The 25,871-nt window shown below is 36.6% G+C and overlaps 1 protein-coding gene across 4 annotated transcripts in view; it reads right to left on the bottom strand.

Moving 5' to 3' along the window:
• The window catches only part of OLFM3 (olfactomedin 3), a 197,677-nt gene that overhangs the window by 53,211 nt on the left and 118,595 nt on the right, over positions 1–25,871 (bottom strand). Inside the window, exons 2-3 of one of the 4 annotated variants that reach the window (XM_085023848.1) lie at positions 11,703–11,821; positions 10,765–10,929 (exon numbers count right to left, since the gene is read on the bottom strand). The exons of 2 other annotated variants lie outside the window; for them this stretch is intronic. The gene's annotated coding sequence lies outside the window, so the exon portion shown is untranslated. The remainder of the gene's footprint in view (positions 1–10,764; positions 10,930–11,702; positions 11,822–25,871) is intronic. One more of the 4 variants, XM_085023847.1, reaches the window with a different exon arrangement.

The following is a 25,871-nucleotide window of genomic DNA, read 5'->3' as shown; positions in this document are numbered from 1 at the left end:
TCTCCATCCCTCCCTTCCTTTATTCTCCTTTCTTTCTTTTTCTCTTTCATGTTCCCCTAAGTGTCCTGCACTGAAATAAGATCTGACTATGGTTGCAGGAGCTCCCCAGGTGATTCTGATGTGTTCCCTATTTTTAATTGTTGCCCAGACTATATGGCTACAATTTAAGCACCAATGATTCTAATGTTTTATACTTCAAATTTGGAAGTTTTATGTTTTACCTTAAAGCAAAACAAAATAAACATAGGTTCCCTTTTCTAAACATTCAAGTATATATGCTTAGGCTGTATCTCTTGCTGTGGTCTGTAAGGTTTTCAGGAAGTTATTGAACGTAAAACTGGAGACTCCTCATAGCTATTGTTCAGTAATGCTGATACATCATTCATTAATAGCCTTTTCTTCTAAGAGTGATTCAGAAACATGCCCATGATAAAAATGTGTCCTTTCTTATATATTTTTCCTTTCAATATTATATTTATTAGTAGTATCTATCAAAATACAGGTAAAAGTTAGTTTCTCAAGGCAATCTACAGATACAGTGCAATCCATATCGAAGTACCAGGCAATCTACAGATACAGTGCAATCCCTATCAAATTACCAGTGGCATTTTTTTACAGAAGTAAAACAAAAATATTGTATGGAACACAAAAGACCCCAAGTAAAGCCAAAGCAATCTTGAGAAAGAATGGAGCTGGAGGAATCAGTCTCCTTTAATTCAGATTATACTACAAAACTTGTATAATCAAAACAGTATGGTACGGGTGCAAAAACCAGACACATAGATCAGTGGAACAGTATAGAAAACCCAGAAATAAACCCACGTACCTATATCAATTAATCCATGATAAAGGAAGCAAGAATACAAAAGGGGAAAACATAGTCTCTTCAAGTGGTGTTGGGAAAACTAGGAAACTACATGTAAGTGGGTGAAACTAGAATGTTTTCTAACACCATACACAAAAATAAACTAAAAATGGATTAAAGACCTAAATGTAAGGCTGTAAAACCCCTAGAGGAAAACATAGGCAGAATACTCTTTGACATATTGAAGCAATATTTTTTGGATATGTCTGCTAAAGTAATGGAAAAAAAAATAAACAAATGAGACCTAATTAAAAGCTTTTGTACAGCAAAGGAAACCATAAACAAAATGGAAAGACAACCCACAGAATGGGAGAAATGTTGTGACTGATAAGGATTAATCTTCAAAATATATAAACAGCACATGCAGCTCTATATTAAAAACAATAAAAAAATAGGAAAATGATCTAAATGGACATTTCTCCAAAGACATACAGATAGCCAAAAGGCATATGAAAAATATGCCCAACATTGCTAGTTACAAGAGAAAGTCAAATCTAAACTACAATGAAGTGTCACCTCACACTGGTTAGAACAGCCATCATCAAAATGTCTACAAACAATAAACGCTAGAGAGGGTGTGGAGAAAAAAGAATCCTCTTACAACTGTTAATGCGAATGTAAATTGGCACAGACACTATGGAGAACAGAATAGAGGTTCCTTATACAACTACAAATAGAGCTACCGTATGATCCTGCAATCACACTCCTGAGCATATATCCAATGAAAACAATAATTCACAAAGATACATGCACCTCAGTATTCATTGCAACACTATTTACAATAGCCAAGATGTAGAAGCAATCTAAATGTCCATGAGCAGATGAATGGATAAAGAAGATGTGGTACATATACACATGGGAATATCACTCAGCCACAAAAAGAATGAAATAAAGCCATTTGCAGCAATATGGATGGACCTAGAGATTATTATGCTACTAATAATAAGCCAGACAAAGAAAAATATTATATAATGTTACTTATAAGTAGAATCTAAAAAATCATACAAATGAATTTATGTACAAAACAAAAATAGACCCACAGACATGGAAGACAAACTTATAGTTACTAACATGGAAAGGGATAAGGGATGAACTAGGAGTTTGAGGTTAATATATACACACTAGTACATATAAAATAGATGACCAACGAGGACCTACTGAATACCAGAGGGAACTATACTCAATATTTTGTAATAACCTATAAGGGAAAAGAATCTGAAAAAGAATGAAATGTGTGTGTATATGCACATACATATATAACTGAATCACTTTGCTGTACATCTGATGTTATCACAGCATTGTAAATTAACAATATTTCAATTTAAAAAGTCTCTAAACATTTATAATGTGTGTAATTTGTACAAAATGCGGTGAGACATAAACTGGTTAGCATTTCTGCTTGGGAGGGATAGAAAAGGCATCAGGAGCTTGTGACTTTAGGTAGCATTTCCTAAGTAGGTCAAGAAGGCTAGGCTGTTCAACCCGGGGAAAAGCATATGAAAATATACCACTGAGATGTCAGAGAACACATATTCTTTAGGGAGCTCTAAGTAGCTTGGAATGCGATCATTGAAAAGTGCATGATGGGGTGAGGGCATGGAAGGAGGAGGTAAGGGTGGAGAGGTAGCAGGAACCAGCGGGCGCTTGTGGCTCTCTGAAGAGGTTAGATCTTACTACAACTAGAACTGAATTTCAAGAATTGCAGGAAGGGGGTTGATACCAGACTTGTTTGTTATTTTGAGGAAGATTACTCAGGAAAGATGCAACAAATATTGGGGAGAGGGGTAGGGAACAGAATGACAGCTGGGAGAGCAGTTAGGGAGCTGCTTGGTGCTCTGGTAAGAAGAATACAGAGGGATTGTAACACGTGGGCTAGGCACATGGATTTTTGTGAGTTATTAGATTTGGAGGCGAGAGTGAAAGAAGACAAGGATAAATTCTGGATTTCACCAAGTACAATATTTCGGAAAGAGTGCTGGGGATACATCTGGAACAGAGCTAACCACTACAATGTGTATGAGTTACTGACGGGGGCGGATCTTGTTAAAATGTAAATTTTACTTCAGAAGTTGAGTTCAGGGTCTGGCATTCTACATTTTTTAGCAAGCTCCCAGGTCATCAGAAGTGACTGGTCTACAGACCACACTTTGGGTAGAAGGAGCAATGGAAGCCAATTCAGAAAGAGTGGAACTAAGTGAAGGGCTGATGTGTGTGTGGACGTACATCCTGGGTGATGATGGGGGTGCAGCCAAGGAAAGGAAAAAAACTGCAAGAGAGGAGTGAGGATTCCCAGACACACGTTTCTCACCAAAAACAGAGTTCAGGGATTCTCACCATCTATCAGAAAGCAGATATAGACATTGAATGCACTTTAAATGGGTCCTAAAATTTCTTGGAAGTAAAGAAAAGCTGTGGTTAAAATTTATCTTGGAAAAACGTAAAGATGAACGTGAAATAAAATATCTTACAATGTGAGGATATAATAACTTGGCGTCAATAACAACAGGTGAAGTCTTAATTTGTGTGTATGTGTGTGTTTGCGATTATTATCATTTTTTAAAATCTCTTGTTTGTTTCACAGGACAATCTTAAAGATATTTGTTTTCGTGAAACTCTTCAAAGTGTTCCTCAATTTTTTTAGGGCCTCTCTTATTCTTTTGATATTCAAATCATTGTCTTTTGAAAGCCCATTCCATAATTTCTCTGTCCAGTTGTTAAAGAGTATACATCTGCCAGCTACTCTTTAATAATCTCTTTGTACTTTAGCTGAAGAGTTCTCTCATAACACTTCTACCCGTTGTATGAAATCATGTTATTTTTTGCATAATTTTGATTAACTTCCATTATTTGCATTGACTAGCATCGCTATAAAAATCGGTGGCTTGGCGTTCCATGGTGGCCTGTCAAGAATTCAGCATTGTCACTGCCATAGCTCAGGTTCATTTCCTGGCCCAGGGACTTCACGCATGCTGCTGACATGGCCAAATAAATGAATAGTAATTAAAAAAATAAAAATCTGTGGCTCAAGATGTATTCCACTGTTAGGCATTGAAGGATATTTTAGTGGGATTTGAGGGGTTTCGTTTAAAAAGGGCCCCAAATTAGTATTTCTGAGTTTTGATGGCTGTTGCTGCCTTCCACAGCCTCACAGTGGCAGGACTTGGGTACCATGAACTCAGGGTTGACTAGAGACTTAGCATAGGGAGTCATCCATGTATTTCAATATTGGGATGAGTGGAAAAGGAAGAGAAGAACAAGGCATTTCTGTAATTCACCTGTTTTAGGAAAGTCTATTAACTATATCTAGGAAGGCTGATGCATTTTGTTTCTAAATGTATGGAAAGTGAAATATATTAGTTTGATTAGGATATACGCTCATCCATCAGGGAGGGAATAATCAGGAAATGTATGGAATTCTGGGACCTTCCTGAAGTTACCTGCATGAAGGCTCCAGGTATCTCCAAAACTCCAGCAACGTAGTGGGTCCACAGAAGGTGCAAGCAAAAAGGAAAGCCCGAAAAGTTGATTGTCAGTTGAATAAACACAGAAACTACCCATGTGATGGAGGGTTGGGAGGATACCTGGATTCTAGTCCTAATTCTTCACTTAATTTTAGCAGTCTGACTCGCCTTCATTTCCTTTTCTGCTGTACCAGTCACTGACTCTGTGTGCATAGTGTTAAGAGTATGGGTTTTGAAATCATACAGACCTGGGTTGGAATCCCACTTCTAAAACTATGTGTGCCTAAGTCAGTTCTTTTCTGAACCTCATTTTACGGATCTTTAGATTAAGAATTACAGTATCTACTGAGAGAGCCCATCTGATAAAGAAAATTAAGGACATATCTATTGTCCAACAGAGTTAAGCTTATTAACTGGTCACATCAAGAGAGACTGCACACCAGAAGACCCATGGAACATCTCACCAAGCAAAGGAAGAAGCAGTTAAAAATAGGACTTAGGGGAAGGGTAGAGTTTGGATAGCATTTAAATAGAGCAGAATTTTGACAATGCAAAAAAAGAGCAAGGCTCTGATGGAAAGCAGTTAACATGAGGCTTGAGTTGAGACGTGGATTCTGGATTCCGTTTCCTTGGAAACTACAAAGGTAAGATAAATGTCGAACATTGTGTCCAAAAAACCCTTATGGGAGTCTTGTACCTGAGTTGAAAACTGAGGCTGCTTCTCAGTATCAGTGTGATTCAATCCTCCAGGCAGGAGTGGACTGTTGCATTTCTACCAATCTGATTTCGAACAGCTAAGTTTCAGATAGTCTGTAATTTCAGAGAACTAAGCATCTTGGTACTGTATCCTCCAGTATAGTAGCAAAAGCTGTATTTAGCAGTTGACTCCACAGGCTTGTGGTAATAAGACTAGAGCCTATGAAGTGCTGGGCACAATTTCTGTCCTTTAAGCGGTGGTAATAATTAGTCGTAGCAGTAGGATTGTTTAGCTGTCCTTTCACACATAAAACTTCCCATAATAAAACTGGCTGTTAAGTTTGTTTATTTTTTCTTTTTAGGGCACACCTGCGGCATATGGATGTTCCTGGGTTAGGGGTCGAATCAGAGCTGCAGCTATAGTCTGAGCCCTGTCTGCAACCTATGCCACAGCTTATGGCAATGCCGGATCTTTAACCCACTGAGTGAAGTCAGGGATTGAACCCACATCTTCTTGGATGCTAGTTGGTTTCTTAAACTGCTGAGCCACAATGGGAACTCCACAGCTGTTGAGTTTAAAGTGCCTAGTCTTTAGTTACTTAAAAACAACTTTGAAAACCTAACCGGGTTAATAAAAAGATGGAGTCCATTTTTTGGACCCTAAGAACCCGATGCTTTGAACTGATGTGTGAATACTGCATAATCACCCATTTCCATTGAAGATACAGATTTCCTGGCCCCGCTTCTTCAGAAATGCTACTCAGGGGGCTTGGAGTGGAACATGTATTTGCATTTTTTAAAAGCTTCTGGTTTTGATGTGCAGCCAAAATTTCAGAAACATTCATATAACTAAGTGAGCATGGGGAAGCATTGTCACAGTATACTCTTTCCAAATGGTTATGAGGAAAGATTTAGAACTTCAAAGAATATGGCTTAAAGGTCATCTGGTCCAGAGTTTACTCAGTATTGAAATGCACTTTGCAATATCCCTGATGCAGGGATTTTTCAACCTGGATACTTTCAGTGTTGGTAAAATCCATCGTATGCAACTAGATGCTTTGATATTGGTCATTTCCTATCATGAGTTAAGCCCTTGCTCCTACTGATATCCCATTCACTGTTCTAGTTATGCCTTCTCTTGTACCAACTGAGAAGTCTACTTCTCTCTGTTATGCAATGGCCCTTTAAAGTTACAAGTTCCCAGAGTTCCCTTGTGACTCAGCAGGTTAAGGATCAGGCATTGTCACTGCTGAGGCTCGGGTTACTGCTGTGACACGGGTTCAGTCTCTGGCCTAGGGACTTCTACATGCTCTGGGCATGGCCAAAAATTATTTTAAAAATAATAATGTAAAATAATGGGCTCCCTAACTTTGTCTTTTTCCAAGAAAAATATGCCCAGACTTTTGGACCCTTTTTCTTATGATATATTTACAGGGCTTTCACCTTCCTGGTTATTCTCATCTGGAATCACTCTTGTTGGTTGCTATTATTGTGCTCAGAACAAAATGAAATTCTCTGATATACACCAGGTTGGTCTGATCAGCTTAGATTTAAAAAGGGTTTATTCGTAACAAATGATGATACTTTTTTTTTCCTTTGTAGGATTAATGAAATTTATTGCAATTTAAATATATTGTCCTTTCCTTAAAGAATTATTATAACTTACATAAGGAAAACATTTTCCCCTCTAACCACTATTATCTGTTAAAGTCAAGTCCAGTTGGAGAGAACATGGTAATTTTGCACCTGTGATAATGTGTATCTCAGTGATGGATCAAAATTTTCTCATCAGTGCACAGGATGATTTAATATACATTATATTTTTAAATCCCATTAAGTAGTCACTATGCTACGGTTTCCCAAATAGCTGATCTACAGAGAATTTCAGAGTCTTACATTTTGGATCTTCAGGTGTCTTGTTAATGGAGAAGTGGACTGAAACTCAGTGGGCAAAAGAGCTGAGAGGCCGCTAGTGCCTGTTCTCTTCTGTTTTATGGCTTTGAACGTCAGGTTAAAATTGAACTTTCTCCCCCTCTCCTTACTCACCTAGCAAACTCAGATGTATTGTGTTATCTGATACACAATTGACAAGTCAGGAATGTGTCAATATAATGTGAATTTAGGTTGGTTTGGTTCATACATAATTTTCCATATGATTAATATTTTGCACCAAAAGCTACATAAGTGAAGTATTGTATGTAACACAGCTGGACACAGAAAGCTGAAATTATGTGGTTATTTATAGGACAGTACTTGACTTAATGCCATTTTCCTGACTTGATTTGGACATGCACATTGTCTCTCTTGCTTGTGGTCCTCCCAGAGCGTGCCTCTTGCTCTTTACAGCTCAGAAGCCTTAAAAAATCCGGACCTCCCTTTCCATCAAGTTGCCTTCAAATTTTCTTTTAAGTTAAAATCTTGTATTTACTGAAGTATTTTGTTATTTATTAGACACTGAGATATATTTTTAACTGTGTTAGTATGCTAGCATAGTCATTGTTCTGTTAGTTTTCTAATCAAATTAAGAAGATGGGGAGTTCCCACTGTGGTGCTGTGAGTTAAGAACCCAAATGCAGCTCAGGTCACTGCAGAAGCACGGTTTAATCCCCAGCTGGGTGCAGTGGGTTAAAGGATCTGGCATAGGTCATGACTGTGGCCCAGATTCAGTCTCTGGCTCAGGAACTTCCATATGCCACTGGTGCAGCCATTAAAAAAAAAAAAAAAAATGTATAAGTTTGGTGCGATATAACCCAGTATCCCATAACTTTTTTGTTTTTAATGAGTGATTTTGGAAACATAATTATTTTATTCAGGAATACGTATTTTGTCTTTTATTTGCAGAGTTTATAAGGACTTTCCCAACCAGAACTAGTTAGGGACAATAGAGTTCGAGGGGTTTACGGGACTGGGTCCTTTAAACCTCACCCAATTCAATACCTGTGTCTCCTCTGGCTCAGACATTTAAGGTCACTCTCTATAGCAGTGCCAGTATACCTCACTAAGTGTGAAAATTTAATGCCTGAACACATGACGCTTTTCTCTCCCAGGAATTGTAAGTCACTTCAGTGCTGCCGCACACAGAGGCTGGCCCATAAAAACAAATTCTCAGGACGCCCACATTTCTGTCCTAGGTCAGCGGCCTCTATTCCATTCCACTCAGTCTCATCCAGTGTGATTTTGCTTCATCTTTACTCTTTGGCTGTAATTTCTTGTCTCTGGCCCCAAAGTTGTTCATCATCTCCGTCCCTCTCAAATTTGCAGTTCACTTTGGCTTTTGTCAGGTGTTTGCACCATGGACTTGCTCTGTGGTTTCTTGTTTATTCTGTCTTTTCTATTCCACTTCTGAGCACAGTGGAGCCCTCTCAACCAGTGTCTCTGGTTAGAACAGCCTCGGTCAGTCCTTAAGAGGAAGTTGATTTAGAAAGACTCTGTCATGGGAGCACATAATGATATTTTTGATCCTGTGAGCTTACTTTCAAAGTCACTGTTACTTTCCAATAAAGGTATGGCTTTGCAGTCTTTATATCTGCAAAAGCATTCTATTTATTAGCACAATCCCAAAGTGGAATTCAGTTTCCACTTTAGACCTCTAGGCCTTTGGTTCTTCTTTTATAGTTTTTAATGTTATTTTATATTCTGGTATGTTCTTCAAGTACCTGAAATTGGTCTACATGTGAGAGGATATTGGTATAGAATATAAAGGCACATTAATTCTTTCATATCAGTGGCAGGTCATTCAGGACTGTATTGTACCATATAACAATTTCTTATTCTAAAATTTTTAGTTTTTTTCCTAGCATATCTAACAGCACCATAAAGTCACAGCTTGGATGAATTCTTGGAGACACTGGCTGTGTGGCCATCAGTCCAGGGCTGGTAATGCTCATACTGACACAGAGTTGGCAAGTTCAAGGACTACTAGGACAAAACATGAAACTTTAAAACACTTAGCTTTTAAAAAGAAAAGGGTTTTTATCAAGTTCTCTAAGAATACACAAATTTTTAGTTGGTTGAATGTTTATGTGTTTGGACAGAATCTTAAAGAGAAAGCTAGTTCAATGATTTGTCATTATATGTAACAAAGCTGCTTACATTTCCAAATGCACAGAAAAGAGAGAATAGCCATATTTCATCAACTGAAGGAATCTATCCTTATGTAGAGGACTAACCACTATTCATTTGTATATTTAAAATATAATATAGCCAGATGAAATAAAATGTCTCTAATTCTCAGAAAATTATCTTAACAGCCCAATAAATCGAGGAAAACACTGTTTATGCTTGGTAAATATAAATTAATGATATATAATTATCTTTACTGTAAAGTTGTAATTGCTGTTTTAGAAGTAGAAGCTAGTATTTTGTCTCAGTAGAACCATTGATTTTACTTCAAGAGTATTTTTGTGCTGGCCTTAAATTGAATAAAGCTTCTTTAACTATATCTATATTATTTCTTTTACCAAAATTAAATACTTTAAATACCATTGTTCCAATACTGTAGTTTGCATGTTGAATCAATAGATAATAAAATTTAAAAATACATAGTGCCACCTCTTAGCTTACAGTGATTAGTATCTTAATTTAAATGTTTGCTTTCATAAAATCATAAGTAGTTCGTTAAATGTCATAGTATGTTAGGAATGCAGTCTGCATTTTGAAATCTGGTTAGTGTTAATTAATTAATTAATTATTTTTTTTGTCTTTTTGCCATTTCTTGGGCCGCTCCCACGGCATGTGGATGTTCCCAGGCTAGGGGTCGAATCAGAGCTGTAGCCACCGGCCTACACCAGAGCCACAGCAATGAGGGATCCGAGCCGCGTCTGCGACCTACACCACAGCTCATGGCAATGCAGGATCGTTCACCCACTGAGCAAGGGCAGGGATCGAACCCACAACCTCATGGTCCCTAGTCGGATTCGTTAACCACTGCGCCACAATGGGAACTCTTGGTTAGTGTTAATTTAAAGATAACTATAAAAGAATGTAGGAAATTAAATAACATTTAATATGATTTAATGTAAACTCAGTAAATTATGCAAATAAACATTCATATATTCATATTAATATTTTCAGATATGCATTCTGAATAAAAAAATTTGTAAGTTAGGTAATCATTTAAATGCAACATGAAATGATCAGTTATTATTTATTCAAATATTTGAAGTAACCTTTTATAAAAAATAAACATAGCTCAGTACTGGAATATAGCTTTGCTAATTTTAATGTGTGTGATTTAAAATATTTATTTGATTTTACTCTGTATTGTGCCTGAGAGAAACCAGGCAGGAATATTACATTTTGAGGAAGTTAGACGACAATGCCATTCATTAAAATTCGAGCACTTGGCTCCCTGTTTACATGGACATCGCGGACTTACTGGTCTGTCCTTTGTGAAGTTGTGGGAACAGCAGTGTGACAAAACTTCAAAAGCAGCACTTTCCTTTACGAGCCCTTGCTAGCAGTTGTATTGCTAATATTTTACAACAGGCTTCCATGATTGGTTTGGATTGTTTAATTTATCTTATTCATGAATAATTTGAGGCCCAGAGAGGTTAAAAACACCATCACACAGCAAGGCAGTTAAAAAAAAAATCAAACCTCTGATTCTTCAAATCTGGAGATTATAGTTACTGGTAATTTTATTCTTTAGCTCTTCTTCAACTAAGACATTTTTGATGGTAATTTTATTCTTTAGCTCTTCTATAACTAAGACATTTTTGCTCTCATAAACTGAACACTCACCTAGAAGTGACAGGCTGCCATTTCAGTAGTACGAAGACAGCAGTGTTCTTAGTATCCATGACGAGTGCTGCTGACCCTGGCAGCCCCATAATGCTTATAAAGGGAATCTAGTCCAAACTATTATTCCTCAGCCTGGTGTTTTCATGTTAGACAGTCTTCTGTTCCCTGAAGAAGAGTGAGGTTCATAATAATTTATCCCACCATGTCAGTGTAACTCAATGATAAGGAGCTTGTAGTCTAGATTTGGCCAGACTTGGGTGTGAATTCTCGTTCTCCTACAGTGTATTCTAAGGAAGTTACTTAACTTAGAATACTTCGGAGTTCCCATCGTGGCTCAGTGGTTAATGAATCCAACTAGGAACTATGAGGTTGTGGGTTCGATCCCTGGCCTTGCTCAGTGGGTTAAGGATCTGGCATTGCCATGAGCTGGGGTGTAGGTTGCAGACATGGCTCAGATCTCACACTGCTGTCGCTGTGGCGAAGGCCAGCAGCTACAGCTCTGATTAGACCCGTAGCCTGGGAACCTCCATAGGCCGCTAGTACAACCCTTGAAAAGACAAAAAAATTAAAAATAAAAAATAAATAAAAAATGTAGAATACTTCCGTTATATTAGGAGTAAATACTACTACTTAGCTCAAGTTATTGTGAGGATTACCATGGAATAATTGACCCAGCTAAAATACTTGTTGTAGTGTGTAATATATTAATATTATAAAATATTAGCTATTGCCAATATTAATATTTCCAACAAAGAGCATGTAGTTAATGAATAACTATGAAATTGTACTTGGTCAATTAAAAAACAATTGCTTTACCTTCTCCATATAATTTGGATGTTATCTCTGTACGTGAGTATTTAAAAGATCCCTGAGATGTCAGTAGCCCCAGCTCATTGTAGTAAAAGCGCTTGGTGATTCATCAGTGAAGTTGAGCTCACCTTTGCCTCTCACCATCTTCCCTGACACACAGTTTCCGCTCCAGGCACAACAGTGACCTCACTCCCCCCACTGGTATCACTGAGAGTTGTGCATGTCAAACTCTCCATCCTCCAATTGCCTGCAGACAACACAGTTGCCTCATCATACAAGCATGGGATCCCAGTTTGTCATAAAGTGTAGGTTGTTTCCGTCTAGCTTTCCAGTTGCTTCTTGACGTTGTCTTCACACTTCGCAGTGTGAGACTTGGCCCAGGTACTAATTTTCTGGTTCCTCGGTGCCCTTAGATACTATTTCCTTCTTCTAAAATGTTAATGGACGTCTTACCCATAAAAATTCAACTCAAAGTTTGTTTTCTCTCTGAAGGTTTTCTCAGCTCCTTCCCTCTAGCAAACTTACGGGAGGTCTGAGGGGTTTTTTCTTACAGTGGTTCCAGTGGACGTAGACAGAGTCAGAATTACCTTGGGAGATTTTTTTTCCCCCACTATTTGTATACTGGGGGCTTTCCTTCCCCCAGATGTTGTGAGAATGAGCACCCGAATGTGTAGTATAAAAATTTCCCTAGGTATTTCTAATAAAGCATCCACTACTTCTTCTTCCTATCACCCACATAAATTCTTGATTTTATGTGTCTCATGCTATGTGGTTAAGGGGTAGTCACATTATTTTATACTTGCTTATTTCTGTATTTGTCATCCCTTCAAATTTTTCAAGGGCTTTTCACCTTTTTAATCCCAAGAAAATATAGTGTAAGTGCCTGATGGAAGTTAATTTGCACTTTTATTCTGATACACGGATGAATATATTTTAGTACCATATTATTTATTTTATTGTCTCTTAACGAGGTACCTCAAAATGAATGAAGGATTGTGTTTTTTTTTTTTAGATACAACAAAGAAAAAACAGACTAAAAACTATAGTGCAAACACTTGGTTTCATAAGAGAACAGCAAAATTTGTTAGTCAAACAGGCTATCAATAGACACCCTAAAATACACACTTTAAAATAGATGAAAAGTTTGGGGTATTTTAATTTAACAATAAATGTCTCCATAGATATCTCACTCAGGAATAACAAAAACAAAAGGAATGCATATTTATAATCATTCTGTTGTATTAAAATGTTAAGTTGATTATAATGCATTGAAAATAGAATATACATGAACATGTGTTGATACATATTAAATGTCCATCAAAATGTAATAGATTGAATATAGAATTTATGTTAAAAGTATAACATACACATATTTCTGTTCCCTCTGTGTTGGAAATTTAGTAGCACACAGAGAAGTGAGGTAGACACATGTGCACATCACAATGTGATAAATGTTGCCTTAGAAGAATGAATTATTTCTTGGGATCAAAAGAGGATCAACTTTGAGTTGAAGAGTTCTGAAATGCATGAGAGATGATAAATAAGCTGGTTCTTAAAGAGTCAGTGACTTTCTGGTTAACATTTCACAGGAGTAAGATTAGAGGTTCAAAAGGAGAACCTGGAGTGTATGGAGAAGTCGTCAAGTTCAGAGCTGTTGAATTTCAGAGAGGTGAGGATTAGAGAAGAGTTGTGAAAAGCTGAAAGAGATGGAAAGTCTAGTAGGCCATTCTGAGAGAGTCTGAATCAACACTACAGACAAGAGGGAGGTAGCAATGATTTATAGCAAGGTAGTAGTATGATTAGATTTGTTTGTTTTCTTACAACACAAAATAGAGACCCGACTTGAAAATTCCCTGAGCAAATAAAACCAGTTAAGCATATGAACAAAACCTAATTTAACTTATCCTGCAGTGCAAGTGAAACTTAACTTGGGTCATTAATGTATCTGAAAATCCTAAACAAAACCTAAATTCTTTTCCAAAAATGATATAACAACTTTTAATGAGTCCTTTGCCATTTGGAGAAACTCCAGTGCAATAACTAGTGTGTGTAAAGAATAAACATTCCCTGCATCTTCACTATGTAAATTGTCTTATTACAACCTGCCCCTTGAGCTTCCTTCCATGGTTGGTTGAAGACTCCAGGTTCATGAATTTGCTTCTGTCCTCAATAAACTCTTACTAAATATAATTTTATTAATCTAGTTTTATTTTTGATAGTTTGTAGGTTTTGGCAGTTTGTTTTAGTCAGAGAACTTGAGTGAATGATTGGAGAGTAGGAATGGTTGATTAAGGTTGCCATGGCAAGAGTTTGGGAAAAGTTGTTTTTGTTTTTAAAGTCTGAAAAGACTAAAGAGAAGCGATATATTGAAAATTATTTAGGACTGATTGGAGTAGAGAAAACTAAGAGATGGATGAAACTCTCTTTTGGAGACAGGGAAATCCAGATGAGACATAGGTTTGAGAGAAAGGCATGTAGCTTAGGAACATGCTAAGTGTGAATAAAATGCCAGTGGGACATCAAGGGAAAATGTTTTATAAGCAGAAATGTGAACTGGAGATTTGGGAACTTGTTGGAGCAGAAGGTCCATATTGGGTCACTATCACTTAGGGGAATGGACAGCACCACCAAAAAGGAACATATAGTATAAAAACAAAAAAGATGATGGGCAGAACTCTGAGATAGCATATCTTTAGAGATAATCAGAGAAAACAGGGTGAGCCAATGTCTAAGAAGCAATGTTGGGAAAGGTTAGAAGAGGAATAAGAGAGTTTTGTTCTGTGTGTCAAGGAGAAAGTGTCACATGTTGCACCAACAGTGTCACATCTTGCAGAAAAATGGAGTGGGAAAATAATTATCCCTTCCTACAATGTAGAAGCCACTCATTAATTTGATTGCCTTGAGTGAATTAATAGAATCAGCCATCTGAAGTGTTCAGAAAGAGGAGCAAATGCGAGATCAGAGTATAAACAACAATGTCAAGTTCTTTTTGCAGATGTTTGACCATGAGGGGTCTCAAGTGGAAAGTCAGAATATATGTGGGAATATTCTCTTAATAAACAAATTTTTGAGTGATTCTGAAATTTGAGGGTTTTCAACAAAATTTCTTATATTTTAGTTCATTCAGCCGTAATAAGTAGATGGCTACTTGAAGTGCTGTATTTTTCTTCAGAGTAGATTTGTTTTTAAAAATGAAAATCAGAATTTTCACCTTTTGAAAATAATGTCTGCAAAAGCTATTTATCTCCCTTCCCTGGAAAGATCTCACTTGTTCTTGTTTAATTTCATTTCCTTAGGAATTAGACTTTCCAAGTTAAATGATGATGAATGATAATTGTCTTAATGAAACCTCACTTTGCTTCAAGAAGCTAGGCAGCATCGACTAGGGATTAAAAAGTGTTATATCTTATTATTGCATTTTACTAATTATGATGAACACTTGGCACCTTTTTAATTTCAAAAGCCTCGTTCTATCATTTTTACTTTTGCTTCGACTTTATTGGACATTATCTCTCACTCTATATCTTAATGGGTACATTGTGAGAAAGAAATTCCAGAAAATATGGAAAACAGTGATTTTCAGAACTTTTTTCCCCTTAAGGCTAAGTTTAATTACCACTGAGCCGTAGGGGCTACCAGCTGAATGGGTATATGCGTTACATGGTCATAGGACATTCAGAAACTGCTAGATTTTTCACAAACTAAGAATTTCTAAATAAGGTTAAGTCTATCAGAATATCAGTAAAATAGAATTCTTTTAGTATGAATAGACTTAAACTAGGGCTGAGTAATGCAAACATGATAACACAAGTATGAGCAGAAGAAGAGTGTCTGGGGTGCTCTTACACTTTTTGAAAGCTCCCCTTCAGTTGTTTTTCTGTGAGTGTGTGTTCATTTATGAGGCTGAAAAGCAGAATCATCAGCCTCAAGAAAACCCCCATGGTGACTTAACACTGAATGCCTGCTATTTTATACATCACAATTTATTTTTTTTGGGGGGGGTTGTCTTTGATATATTAAGTTCAGGCTTATAAAATGAAAGGCTAATAAAAGTACAAGCTTATCTATTAAAAATAATAGAAAAAATATACATATTGTAACCATATAGGTCATTTGTGGAAGTTCTAACCTTTACCACCCCAAGGTATTTTCATGATGAATATCAAATTGGAAACTTTCCTAGCTTTTTATCTATTTAAATGTTCAAAAGGATTATTTTCTAGAGGCAACTGTATGTACATACAGTGTACATTTGTATAAATGCAAATCAAAATAATTTTCCAGCCCTTTGTACTCTAAAAAATAGATACATATCAGACTAGGCTAGAAGGAAACAAGGAGAAGTGCCACAGCACCACATGGGGTCCCTTGACTAAAAATTATTAAAATGCTTATACCTAATATTTTCTCTTGGAGGTTTCAAAGTCCTCTCATTCTGTCTTCAGAGTAACTCTGTGAGGTCTATAGAACCCTTTTTTAAAGAAAAAAGTATTTTAGGATGGTTGCAACTTTTTCATGGTTATCAAAGTGTAGTAGATCTTCATGTTAAATTTAATTCTTCTGGGGGTTCCTGTTGTGGCTCAGCACTAACGAACCCAGCTAGAATCCATGAGGACACGGGTTCAATCCCTGGCCTCTTTCAGTGGTTAAGGATCTGGCATTACCATGAGCTGTGGTATAGTTTGCAGATGCAGCTCGGATCTGGCATTGCTATGGCTATGGTGTAGGCCAGCAGCTGCAGCTCTGATGCAGCCCCTTGCCTGAGGACTTCCATATGCCATGGGTGTGGACCTAAAGAGACAAAATGATAATAATAGTAATAAAATGAAATTTAAAAATAACAAAATTAATTCTTCTGATTTCTAATGTATTTTTCTTCCCTAGTATGAAAGAATACTTGAGTGCAGAAGTTTTTGTAACTACGTATCCTGGGTTAAGATTGTTTCCACCATTTACCAGCTTTTTTAAGTTACTAGTTGATTTTTTTCAGTTTTCTTTGAAATAGAAAGGAGAAATTAATGGTACTCAGAGAGTTACTGTTTGGGTTAAATGATATAATACTTTAGCATTTAATTTTGCCAGACCTATTAAACATAATAATTAAATATTGTTATTATTATTCCCAAATAATTTACATTTATTGATTAAAATAAGTTGTTCTAGTCCAATCATCCATGATGGACATCGGGTGGTATATATACACAATGGAATACTACTCGGCCATAAAAAAGAACAAAATAATGCCATTTGCAGCAACATGGATGGAACTAGAGACTCTCATACTGAGTGAAGTAAGTCAGAAACAGAAAGACAAATATCATATGATATCACTTATATCTGGAATCTAATATATGGCACAAATGAAGCTTTCCACAGGAAAGAAAATCATGGACTTGGAGAATAGACTTGTGGTTGTCAAGGGGGAGGGGGAGGGAGTGGGATGGATTGGGAGCTTGGGGTTAATAGATGCAAACTATTGCTTTCGAAATGGATTAGCAATGAGATCCTGCTGTGTAGCACTGAGAACTATGTCTAGTCACTTGTGATGGAGCATGATAATGTGAGAAAAAGAATGTATACGTGTATGAGTAACTGGGTCTATACAGTAGAAAAAATTATATTGGAGAAATAACAAAAAAATTTAAAAAAAAGTTGTTCTCAAATTTATGATCTAGCAAAGGGAAAGTATCTTGACTTTTTAAATGTAATATGCCTTCTTCAATCTTTAGTTTTTCATTTCTTCCACTTACCTACATTGATTAGTATGTGTAAGGTATCTTGAAAGCAGGGATAATCACCACACCTTTGTAATTCTCTAAATTGGAAAAAAAATGTAAATTTTTTCAATGCATTTTTACAATTAATGGTTATTTTGGAGAAGGACTACTTTTCTGCCTATTGACCATGTGTTTTTCAAAGATTAATTGTATTTTGAATGATTTTACGATACACAGTAAATAGACACATATCAGACTAACTCAGAAGGAAGCCAGAAGAAATTGCAATAAATATATCTTGAATGTAATCCTGCCTCTGCTACTTATATGCTATATTATGTTGACTGTAGAGCTAACACTATCATATCTGGGATTGAAGTTTTGATATAACGCTTCATCATTTTTGCCTGAACTGCAGGCAGCTGTTGCTATGGTCAGTTTACTTGGATTTTTACTGCATAATAATTCTAATAATAATAATGATAATGACAACAACAATGACAATTATTCATTGAGCATCTGTCAAATTTTAGGAATTTTGATATGTACTAAGTAATTTAATCCTTGCAGAAATAAGTGAGCCAAGTGTCATTATGATATTATACATACAAGGAATTTGGAGCTCTGCAGGATGAACCATCTCACGCAGGGCACATGGTGCAACTGGCAGTATTCCGTCCCCAGTGTTAGAACTGTTCTAACTGCCTTGTGATACTATACAATGTAGGAAGGGGAGGAGAGGCAGCTTTTCCCCAACTCTGACTTTAAGAAATAGGGACAAGGATCTGATCTTACCTTCCCAGCTAACTGCCTGTACAGTTTCTGACTAGCCAGCCTGTAAAATTGTCCAAGTTGATGTAAGTAATTAGCGGACATTGTACTGAAATGAGCTTTAAATCCTAGCTTCTTTTATTTGTGGATTAGAATTTCTGAGTCACAATGACTGTGAACCCCCTCATGACTAACAATTTCATTAAGTAGAATCATTTCTGACCTCATACTTCCGGGTGAAATCCATTTGAAGAAATTGGTTTATGAAACAAAGTAATTCAATCCAGTATTAATGAAGAAAAATGGAATGTCTCTATATATACCAGGATTTTTAAATAGGTAAAATCCCTTAGACTAGGAAGGAAAGTACTAAAATGGCAGTTGGTGAGCAATCTGAAAACCTACTTAAAATACATATTGATTAAGGGTGGTGAAACTATTCTGTATCATATTGTAATGGTAGACACCTGCCGTTACACATTTGTCAAACCCATAGAATATACAACACAAATAGTGAACTAGAATGTATACTATGGGCTTTAGTTAATCATAATAATACATTAGTTCATCAGTTCTAACAAACGTACCACATTGTATGTGTCAGCTTGGGCTGCCATAACAAAATATTCTTGACGTCAGACATTTTTTTTTTTTTTTTCCTCATGGCTCTGGAAGCTAGAAGTCAGAGATCAGGGTGCAAGCATGATTAGGTTCTGGCAAGAACTCTCTTCCTGACTTACAGATGACTGCCTTTTCACTGTGTCCTCACATGGCACAGAGAGGTCTGGTATCTCTTCCTCTTCTTCTGAGGGCGCTAATGCCATCGTGAGGGCCTGCCTCTCATGACTTCATCTCCCAAAGGCCGCATCTCCAAAGACCATCACACTGAGGCATATGCATTCAATGGGAACTTTGAGGGGTACACAATACAGCCCCTTGCATACATTAACGCAGGATGTTAATAATAAAAGAAATTATATAGGTGTGTGTGGCAGGGAGTTGTATTTGGTAACACTCTACCTTCAGCTCAATTTTCCTGTTAACTTAAAACCGCTCTAAAAATTAAGTTCCCGTAGTATAAAAATTTGAAATACATATTCTAGAACACAGGAATATTTAAATGAGTAAATGTAAATTGCATACAAGAAGTGGCCACTTATACTCTGTATACAGAATTTTATAAAATAGTATTATATCAAATATTCTGTTTTTTTCTGTCATTAGACCATCTATCCCTGTTTTGAAACTATAATAAGACCCCCCCCCCAAATTTTTGCTTAGAAAGGAATTAGAAATATTATCAATTCTTATACCTAATTTCCAATAATCTGGCAAAAATGGCCATACCAATTTTGAAATAACCACAAGGAAAGACTTCAGTGACTTCATTTAAGTGAGTGTCACAAACTAGATTTTAGTTAAATAACAAAACAATTTAACTTTACTTGAAAAACAATTTGTGCAAAAATGAGGATACTATTTACATAAATGACTGGTTTGCTTGTGCTAAAGAGAATTTATCAGAATTATCTGGCAGATTCAGTGTGGCCCTCCTAATTTATTTACTGTACAGCAGATTAAAGGATTTCAGAAATAACACAAGAAGGTTGTAAATATTAAAAAAGATGGTGCCTTAGATCAGAAATTCCTAAGGTTCTCTCTGTTTAAAATTTATTTTTCCCTTACACTTAAAATGAAGATTGGGATTGTTCATAAATATTCATTTCATGAATATCTTTCCACAACTCTCTTCGTTCAGCGGAAGCCACCTGCTCTGAACAGCTTTGGAGAGCAAAGTATATTAGAGGGAATTGGCAAATGCCAGAAGGCAGAGGTGCCAAGGGTTGGATGCCTTCTCAAACTCCCTTCTCCATACAGTAGCCCCCAAGGCACCTGGGCAATGAGCAGAGAGAAGTGATGGCTGCAAGTCTGCATATAATGACATCCCCTCTAGAATGCTTTTACTGACTTACATTTGCTAAAGTATTTCTCTAACCTGTGGGATGAAGGGTGGCTAAAAAAAAATGAATGTTAGCTTCAGAAATTTAGGGTAGTCAATTAAATAGCTCTTGCTCTATTTTGTTTGTATTTGTTTAAGATAAAGATGAGTTTAAGCCTGTCAAAAGTGAGAGAGAATGTGAAAATTCCAAATTGAATATTGTCATTCATCCAGATTTATTAAGCTTTTTATATTTCATAATAACCATTATACCTTAATTCTGTATATCAGATTTTCTTTGATGGGAGGAGACTGTGTGATTTGTCTAAGGGTTTCAGCATAGGCTGAATATAATTATAGTATCATATAATTGACTTTATATTGCCTTGTGAGAGGTAGTGTCCTATAGTGTGGCATGGGCATGGGAGGAAGTCGCCATATCATGATCCCATATCTAGTTCTGTCACCTCTCAGGTGTGAAATTTAGGTTAAAATTCTAGTTTCTCAATAATTTATTTACATAATAAATGAAATAAAATCATTGGTAAATGGATCCTTTGTTAAGCCATTTTGAAGAACAAATGACAGTTCTTTGTGAATAATAAAGTAGTGTGCAGAGATTAGTTATTAAATAAGAATATAATTACAATATTTGACTAGTAATCAATGACATGAGCCATGGTTATTTTGTAGATAATTTGAAGCAATCTTGATGCAAACTATTGCCTTTGGAATGGATAAGCAATGAGATCCTGCTGTATAGCACTGGGAACTATATCTAGTCACTTATGATGCAGCCTGATGGAGGATAATGTGAGAAAAAGAATGTATATGTGTATATGTGACTGGGTCTCTTTGCTGTACTGTAGAAAATGGACAGAATACTGTAAGCCAGCTACAATGCAAAAAATAAAAATCATTTAAAAAATTTGAAGCAATCTTGAGCTAAAACATTGAACATTTCTTGTTCATTTAAGATAAACTCACATGAATGGCACCATACAGACTCTTTAGGGAAAAAAACAGATCCCTCTCTTTTTACCTGCTTTCCACCTCAGTCCTGACAGACTTCCTGACTCTGGTTAGGGTACCTTGACCTCTGTTTTATAATCTGGAGATCAGTAGGTCATAATACAAAACATATTTTGTTCTAGTTAAAGATAGTCAGCTTTTGTTGATGCCATTATTACATCTTAAAAACTAGTTTTTTCAAAGAGCTAGATTTCTAAAACAGCATTAATAAATACAACAAAAGCATCGTCAGATGTTACCTTTGTATATTTTAATATTTGTGAGAGAATGTATAATCATTTTGAAATATGAGAAGGAAGAGAAAGTGATAAACAGGTAAAACCTATTCTGGGCTTGTAGAATTCAGTGCTACTTTTAATATCAACCTATTTTTAATTAAGTGCATAATCTTACTAAGACATGTACTTAGTTTAGGAACTTTAAGGTCAATTAGTTGGTTACATGGTACTTCAATACTTAGACTTTTAATGAAATACATCTTTGAGAATTTATTTATAGAACTCATTTTTTTCATAAAGCTTGATTGTGTCTTTAATATTATTGTTATAAAGTTGTAGGACTATTTAGATTTCCTCAGAGTTTGTTGGACAAGTTTTCTTTGATAATTATGACTGGTTTAGGATGTGTATGGCAGATGCAGCTCAGGAACTGAGACGATCTCATGAGCATGCTCAGGAGGCATAGTGGGATTTAAGTGTCTTCCTCAGTGGATGTCCCAGAAAAGCTACAGTGTAACACTAGGGCTTCTATTTCTTTTCTTTTTTTTTTTTTTTTTTTACTTCTTATCACTGCATCTATGGCATACGGAAGTTCCCAGGCTAGGGGTCGAATCAGAGCTACAGCTACTGGCCTATACGACAGCCACAGTAATGCAAGATCTGAGCTGTGTCCATAACCTACACCACAGCTCACAGCAATGCCACATCCTTAACCCACTGAGTGAGGCCAGGGATTGAGCCTGTTTCCTCATGGTTACTAGTCAAGATTGTTACCTCTGAGCCGCAGTAGGAACTCCCAAGGGTTCCATTTCAATGCAAGAGCATGAGCTGCTGGAAATTGACAGGTCTTTGGAGAGACCCAAATGATATTTTGTGTCTTAGAAAGAGCTAAAATTAGAGTTCCCTAATGGCTTAGTGGCCTGATGGCCTAGGACCCAGTGTTGTAACTTGTTGTGACTTGGGTTGCTGCTCTGGCAAGAGTTTGATTCCTGGCCTGGGAACTTCCCCATGCCATGGTCACATTCAAGGAAAGGAAGGAAGGAGGAGAGAGAAAGAGGGAGAGGGAGAGGGAGAGGGAGAGGAGAAAGATAGGAAGGAAAGAAGGAAGGAAGAAAGAAAAAGAGGAAGGAAAAAAGAAAGACGAAAGGTAATATTAGCTAGAAAGAGAGGCCTAGACAATATTTTTAATTAAAGGGATGATATGGAGGATTGTTTATTGCAAACTGTTCACCCAGTGGTGGCATGATTCATTTCAGGGTATGGACTAGTATACAATGATGGTACAGAATACCTGAGCTGCTCTCTGCCTAGGCTGTTATGCTATGGATCTTGTCAGTACCAGAGAAACAGACATACAGTTACCAAGTAGAGCCCACAAACCACATAGGCATTTATGGATATTGGTTCAACCCATTTAACTCTCATACCAGAGAGAACTGACTACCAAAAGCTGATACATTTATATCCTGCACCAACTACAATAATGAATAACAGTGCCATTTGTAGCACTGAAGCTCTACCACTGACTTGAGATGAGTAGGTGTAGGTAGTAGCAGGAGTGGAAATAAAAGAGGCAAGATTTTAGTATTAACCTGGGCTCATACTTGTGAGCTGCCAGCATCTTTAGCACAACGCCTCTTCTAGGTCAATATTGTGAATGACGGCCGCAGAATTCCAGGGAGCAAGCTCATGATGGTAGCAGAAAATCTCATAAAACTGATTCAGAATGAGCCTCCGTACATATTTCTTTGTTCTTTTTAGGATCAGGTGTAGTTTAGTTAGCAGAGAGCAGCTATACAAATGGCATTCAGATGAATCTCATGGACTTGTATCAATCAATAATCATTGTTATTCAGAGAAATCATATGAGCTTAAACATATATATAACTATATACACATATATCATATATACACAGACATGTAATTTAATCATATTTGTTGACATATTGACAGCAGTGATTGTGAAAGTCCTGAGGAATGTCACCAAAGGAGAAAAACGTGAAGGAATAATTTGGAATGAGCTGAAGTATCTTTCAACCTTGAGGGTCTAACAAAACTAAAAGAGAGCTATGAAACTTCATCAGAGGACGCCATGGAGTCCTGGTGGACTCTGGTACCATTCTTCTGTCAAGGACTAATTAGAATCCACTTTTTCTAAAACAAAAAATATGACTTAAGGTTTGTCTGTTCTTCACTGAATTTTCAGCATAGTTTTCAAGGTATTATTTATATGTATTGCTGATGATACAACATAGTTTGAATGTGACCTTGTGAATTTGTTCATATTTATTCCTATTTTTGATAGTATCTGTATTTTACAAACTGAAACACCATTCCTTAAAATAATAATCTTCATTCAATTCAATATTTTAGCTGTTTTGCTGTATCTTAAATTATTTGTAACTGTTTCTAGATCATTTCATTTTCTTTTTGTAAAATATTTTGTTTGATATTTCTTAGATATTTTATATGCCTTTCTTAGATTTAATGAGCCATTTTGCCTTTTGAAGTCATACATTGCATCTGCTTCCAAAGTCTTTTTTTCGTATCTTCTATCATGGCTGGGGTATTACTAATTCACATGATAAAAGTGGGTTTATATAGAAGCCTAGATTTAGTTATGGATTGATTGAATGCCATTTCGATAAATACAGTTCTTAATGGCAAATAGCTAGATATCTTCCATTCCAGGTTCAGAAAATTTTAATTTATAGTAGACTGATACAGAGACCATTTGGTAAATGCATTTTCTAAAATTCTTAAATATGCACAAAGTCAGCAGTAGCAAAACTACTTAAATATCAAATTTCTTTTAAATTACTTTTTTTTTTTTTTTTTTTTTTTTTTTTTTTTTTGCTTTTTATAGTCGTACTTGTGGCATATGGAAGTTCCCAGGTTAGGGATCAAATTGCAGCTGCCAACCTACACCACAGTCACAATGTCAGATACAAGCCACATCTGCAACCTACACCACAGCTCATGGCAATGTTGGGTCCTTAACCCATTAAGCAGGGCCAGGGATCCAACCCGCCTTCTCATGGATTCTAATTGTGCTTGTTTCCCCTGATTCACAATGGGAACTCCTAAATTACATTATTATTGTAAGGAAAAATAGTATGTAGTAGATTAAAAAACCCCTGCATTTTAGGGTATGTCTTTTTATAATCTGGAAATATAAAAGGAGAAGTTGAGAGAGCAAACATTCAGACCTTTTCCTGGCAGAAATCCCATCGGTTTTTCTTCAGTCTTGCCTAAATATTTAACATTATGTCAGCTTTCTGGGATGAAAACATGTAGGGATTGTTAACTTTTTCTTCACTCGTTAAAATTTATTCATGGAAAAAAAAAAAACAGAAAAAGGAGTTCCCATTGTGGCTCAGTGATTAATGAATCCAACTAGGAATGTGAGGTTGCAGGTTCAGTCCCTGGCCTCGCTCAGTGGGTTAAGGATCTGGCGTTGCCGTGAGCTGTGGTGTATGTCAAGGACACGGCTCAGATCCCATGTTGCTGTGGCTGTGGTATAGGCCTGCGGCTACAGCTCTGATTAGACCCCTAGCCTGGGAACTTCCATATGCCGAGGGTGCGGCCCTAGAAAAGACAAAAAGATAAAAAAAAAAAATTTATTCAGGAGCCTCAAGAAAATCCAGTCTACATAATATAGTCTAAGTAGTTTTTTCTTGTGAATACAGCATAGGAATTTAGTCATATGAAATACTAATATATATATATATATATACACACACATGTACTTAATTTTAGGATCCTACTGAATGTAAAATGCAGCATTAAGATCAACAGTGCCTTTAAAGAAAACTGTATTGAACAAATATTGATAAAGATAGATGTATGTTAGATTCAACAAAAATAACACGATATTATTTCTACTCTTAATATTGGTACACGTACATATTTCTTTTAAGAGTAGAGGAGCTGTGCAAATTACAATATTGTTATGTAATCAAATATTTAATATCATACAGTTACCAGATTAGGGTAACCAAAATATTACTCAGCCATAAAAAAGTGTGAAATAATGCCATTTGCAACAACATGGATGGACCTAGAGATTCTCATAGTAAGTGAGGCAAGTCAGACAAAGACAAATATCATATGATTTTAGATTCCATATGTGGAATCTAAAAAAAAGAATACAAATAAACTTATTTGCAGAAGAGAAACAGACCCACAAATTTTTTTTTTTTTTTTTTTTTTTGTCTTTTTGCTATTTCTTTGGGCTGCTCCCGCGGCATATGGAGGTTCCCAGGCTAGGGGTCGAATCGGAGCTGCAGCCACTGGCCTACGCCAGAGCCACAGCAACGTGGGATCCGAGCCACATCTGCAACCTACACCACAGCTCACGGCAATGCCGGATCATTAACCCACTGAGCCACGGCAGGGACCGAACCTGCAACCTCATGGTTCCTAGTCGGTTTCGTTAACCACTGTGCCACGATGGGAACTCCCAGACCCACAAATTTTGACAGCAAACTTATGGTTACCAAAGGGCCCAGGTTGGGGGGAGATGGACTGGGGTTTTGGGACTGAAATATGCACACTGTGGTATATGGAATCACTGGTCAATGAGGACCTGCGGTATAGCACAGAGAACTCTACCCATGT

The sequence above is a fragment of the Sus scrofa genome, chromosome 4 (assembly GCF_054392235.1).
Source record: "Sus scrofa isolate SSC_HxYL_T2T_F1_AM1 chromosome 4, Sscrofa_HxYL_maternal_Yorkshire_Landrace_v2.0, whole genome shotgun sequence".
Lineage (NCBI taxonomy): Eukaryota > Metazoa > Chordata > Mammalia > Artiodactyla > Suidae > Sus > Sus scrofa.
The sequence above is the reverse complement of the archived record's forward strand: the minus strand, read 5'-3'. Positions and strand labels throughout refer to the sequence as shown.